This window comes from Eptesicus fuscus, chromosome 5 (genome assembly GCF_027574615.1).
Source record: "Eptesicus fuscus isolate TK198812 chromosome 5, DD_ASM_mEF_20220401, whole genome shotgun sequence".
Taxonomy (NCBI): Eukaryota; Metazoa; Chordata; class Mammalia; order Chiroptera; family Vespertilionidae; genus Eptesicus; species Eptesicus fuscus.
Window position 1 is genome coordinate 95,784,980 of NC_072477.1, and position 5,183 is coordinate 95,790,162.

The following is a 5,183-nucleotide window of genomic DNA, read 5'->3' on the forward strand; positions in this document are numbered from 1 at the left end:
ATTTTAGGACTCCACACATGACTCAGACTTAAAATCTTCAAATTGTAGAGACTGAAAATGCATCTTTGACAAAAAAAAAAAAGTGGAAGAAATAAACTAAGTATCAAGATATGATGCCAATGATAAGATGACTCTGGTGTCCATGCAATGTAAATGAAGAAAAGGAAGTAGAATAACTGGAACATCCTGGTGTCAGGAAATTGGGCTCCATTCTGTCTCTGTTCTTTTGCTTGTCTGCCTTTTCATGGGAGCACAGTGTTGTGGAATGAACATTGGCCAGATCACCAATAAAAACAAAAAAACCCTTCTGTTTTCAATGTAGAAAATGGATGACATCCTTAGCTAATAAGTGTTTCATTCTATCAACAGCTCTTGTTAAATATATTAAATATGGTCTCTGTCATCAGATTTCACTGTCTCAGAAAGATGCATCTGTTACATACACAGAAAAGCAGGCCATCCGTGAAACATGAAAGCTACGCAGGACGCATAGCGGAGGCAGAAGGCCTACCCATCCTACACCTAAGTGGCAAAGCTCTGCCATATGGTTCCAATCAAAGACCTCAAAAGTACACTTCATATCAAAATCTAGAGAAACGACTCTAGATTAAATGCAGGCTCAACAGATATTAATTGCAGGATTCAGTAGAAGTATTTTGATTGTATAACATATATACAATAAAACTGGAGTCCTTTATTCCTTTTACTATTAGTAGATAAACTGGATTTTTACAGGCCCTTACAGAATCTATAAAGAAACCTACCTACTTTTTATAGTCTTTCTGACAATATTTTGTATAAATGTTGACAGTTATCCTTTAAATTGTGTTAACTGGGTATTGAAGAGCAGCAAGAAGCAACGAAAGGAATAAATGGGCTCAGTAGGGATAGTGGGAGTGGCGAGAATCTATCAGTGATAGAAGTTGGAATAACAACAGGGAAAGTGCAGAGGGACAATTAGAGAATCTACCCCAAACCTAGGATGCCTACTTCTTACTCTTTGAGATTACCTACTGCTGTGCCTCACCAGCCCAAAGAGAGACACAAATCTCAGCTTCCCAAGAGAGACAGAATAATGGTCCTATAATGGCCCTTTAAAGGTGCCTACATTCTAATTCTCAAGTCCAGTGAATACGTCACCTTATATGGCAAGAGGGACTTTGTAGAACTTAGTTTTAAGGATCTTGAGGTGGAGAGATAATCCTAAATTATCTTAGTTGGATCAATGTAATCACTAGGGTCCTTATAAGAGAAAGGAAGAGGAATCTAATAAAAACAAACTCATAAAGACAAAAGAGATTGGTGGTTGCCAGAGGTGGGGGGTCAGGGAATTGGGTGAAAGTGGTTAAAAGGTACAAACTTCCAGTTATAAGGTAAGTAAATTCTGGGGATGTAATATATATCATGGTGGCTACAGTTAACAATATTATATTGTGTGTTTAAAAGTTGCTAACAGAATAGATCTTAAAAGTTCTCATCACAAAAACTTTGTAACTATGTGAAGCGATGAATGTTAACTAGATGTATTGTGCAATATACATTTTGCAATATGCAAATATCAAACATTATCTTATACAACTTAAACTAATACAATGTTATATGTCAATTACATCTCAATAAAACTGGGGGGAGAGAATGAAAAACTTGTTTTCAAAATGATTGTACATATCTTATAGTCTCAAATTTGTCCCACTAGTGTTAGGCCCTTATTATTCTTAAAATCTCTGTAGGATCCAGTAATGCTCCCTCTTTCATTCCTGATATTAATAATTTGTGTTTTCTCTCTTTTTTGTTATCAGTCTTGCTAAGAGTTTACCAAATTTATTAAACTTTTTAAGTTTCATTCTAAGAATTAAAAATAGTATTTGATCATTTTCTCTAGGTTTTTCTGTTTCCTATTTCATTTATATTTTTTATTATTATTCTTTTCCTTCTACTCATTTTTATTTTTCTAACTTAAATGGAAACTTGATTGCTGATTTTAAACATTTCTTCCTTACTATTCTTTTAAAGCTATACATTTCCATCTAAGCTAAATAAGGTATACTCCACAAATTTCGATATATTGTGTTTTCATTATCATTCAGTTTGAAATATTTTCCAATTTTTCTTGTAATTTCCTTTTGACTCATGGGCTCTATAAAATGTACTATTTAAATTCCAGGAAATTGGACATTTTCAAGAAATTTTCTTGTTACTGATTTTTTAAAATTATACTAAGGTCTGAGAACATACCCTAAGATTTCATTCTTATGAAATGTATTGAAAGTTGTTTCATGGCTCAGGATAGCATCTATTTTGGTGCATATTCAATGTGCTTTTTAAAAGAATGTGTATTCTTTAGTTGTTGAGAGTGTTTTATAAAAAGGCTTAATATTGTTATTCAAATTTTTATGTCATTCTTATTTTTTAAATATTTAAAACTAGTGGCCTGGTGCATGGATTCATGCACATTGAAAGGAAATTAATTAGAATAAATATTTTAATATTGCTATTTGCCCTTTCTCTATAATAGAAGTGTCAGAGGCGAGAGGGCACTCTGCAAAGTTGCTGTCGTACAGGGTGTGGAACGCAAATGCAAGTGTGCAATAAACCAGATTCAGGGCTGACAGTGCCCCAGCAGCAATATAACCCATGGCCAAAGGTGGAATCGTGTGGCCCTGGGAGGAATCGGGCTCCCTCCTCTCTGGTTCCAGGGTGCATCACCAGAGAACCACCGCTGCCAAGTCACTGCAGCTCGGCAGCTCCTGCATTGAGCATCTGCTCCCTGGTGGTCAGTGCACGTCATACCTACAGGTTGGTCGGATGGTCGGACAGTCACTTAGCCTTTTATATATAGAGACTAGAGGCCCAGTGCATGAAATTCATGCACGGAAGGGGGTTTTCCCTCAGCCCAGCCTGTACCCTCTCTAATCTGGGACATCCCTCTCACAATCCAGGACTGCTGGCTCCCAACTGCTTGCCTGCCTGCCTTCCTGATTACCCCCTAACCACTCCGTTGCCAGCCTGTTTGCCCCCAACTTCCCTCCTCTGCCGGCCTGGTTACCCCTAACTGCCCTCTCCTGCAGGGTTGATCACCTCCAACTGCCCTCCCTTGCAGGCTGGGTGCCTCCCAACTGCCCTCCCTTGCAGGCCGGGTGCCTCCCAACTGTCCTCTCCTGCTGGCCATCTTGTGGTGGCCATCTTTGTGTCCACATGGGGGCAGGATCTTTGACCACATGGGGGCAGCTATATTGTGTGTTGCAGTGATGATCAATCTGCATATTACTCTTTTATTAGATAGGATAGAGGCCTGCTGGTTTGCCCTGAAGGGTGTCCCTGATCAGGGTGGGATTCCCTTGGGGCGTGGGGCGGCTTGAGCAAAGGGCCTGTGGTGGTTTGCAGGCTGGCCACGCCCCCTGGCAACCCAAGAGGAGGCCCTGGTATCTGGAATTTATTTTCCTTCTACAATTGAAACTTTGTAACCTGGAGCAGAGCCAAGCCTGGGGCTCCCTCCGTGGCCAGCAGCCATTTCTGTTGGGGTAATAATTGAAACTTTGTTGCCTTAAGCGGGTGGGCCCGGCCAGGGTGTGCGGAAAGCTTTGCTTCCCCTGTTGCCGGGGGCAACCCTGGCCTGCTTTCTCAAGCTCCATTCTGCCGCCATAAATTTGTTTACCTTCTATAATTGAAACTTTGTAGCTTGAGTGGAGGCTTAGGCCTGGCAAGGGCAGGCGGAAAGCTTGGCTTCCTCTGTTACCTAGGAAACGTTGCTCTCTGTGGCTATAGCCAGCTTGGTTGGGTTAATTTGCATACTCACTCTGATTGGATAGTGGGTGTGGCTTTGTGGGCGTGGTTTGTGGGTGTGTCAGAGGCATGGTCAATTTGCATATTTGTCTATTATTAGTTAGGATTTTTAATTTCTGAGAGAGGGGTGTTAAAATCTCAAGTTGTATAATTCTATATTCTTCTTTAGTTTTGTTACTTTTAGTTTCAGGTATTTTGAAGCTCTGTTTTGAAGCATATACATTTATGATTCTTATGGCTTCCTAACTGGCCCTGTTATCATAATGAAGTATTCCTCTTTACTTGTTTTATTGACCTGCTTTGTTTTGAAGTCTACTTTTCTTATATTAATATAGATCACCAGCTTTTTTACCTCACTATTTAAATGGTATATGATTTACTTCCAATCTATCTATCTCTTTCTATATTTAATGTTTACATACAAATATCATTAAGAATTGCTTATTAATCCAGACTGACAATTTAGTTTCTTTACTTTTAAAGTAGTTATTGATAAAGTAGTTATTGATATGATTAGTAGGCCATGGCCTACTTCATCATGAATTGTTTTCTATTTTTGCATCTGATCTTTGTTTATTTCTTCCTCTTTTAGATTAATCATATATTTTGAATATTCTATTTAATTCCTCTATTGCCTCCTTAATTCTTTCTATTTGTACTATTGATTTTAGTCTTATGAGATACAAAGAGTTCTGGTGATGGATGGTGGTACCACTGAACTGCACACTTAAAAATGGTTATGATGGAAAATTTTTATGCCTTTTACCACAATGGAAAAAATTTAGAAAAAGAATAAAAGAGGTGTTCAACTTCCCTTATAATTAATCAAATAAAAATTAATAAAAAGTTTAAGATAAAAAACACTAACAAATGAATAAGGGGCTTCCAGTCAAGATGTCAGAGTAGATAAATGTGCTATTGGCATCCTCCATGAGAACTTCAAAATTACAACTAAACTACAGAACAAATGTCATTGAGAACCACCTGAAATCTAGCTGACCGAAGTCCTATAACTAAGGATATATAGAAGACATTTTAAGACTGGTAGGAGGGGCTAAGACATGGAATAAGCTAGTCCCATACCCATGGGTGGTAGTTAAAAATCAGAGGGATATCTCAGCTGTGGAAGTCTCTCCCTGAGGAGAGAGGAGTCCTAGCCCCTTACTAGGCCTCCAGCCCAGGGTTCCAGTGCTAAGAAGAGAAGTCCCCGTAACTTCTGGCTGTGAAATCCAGCGGGCATTGTGGCTGAGTGAGACAGAGGGCTGCTGGAGTCCTAGGCATTCCTTTAAAAGGGCCCATGCACTGACTTACTCTCCCACTAACTCTGAGCTGCAACTGAGGCAGCAGCTCGAAAAGTACCAGGGACAAATGTGGAAGATCTGAATGGTCTGGCTTCAAGG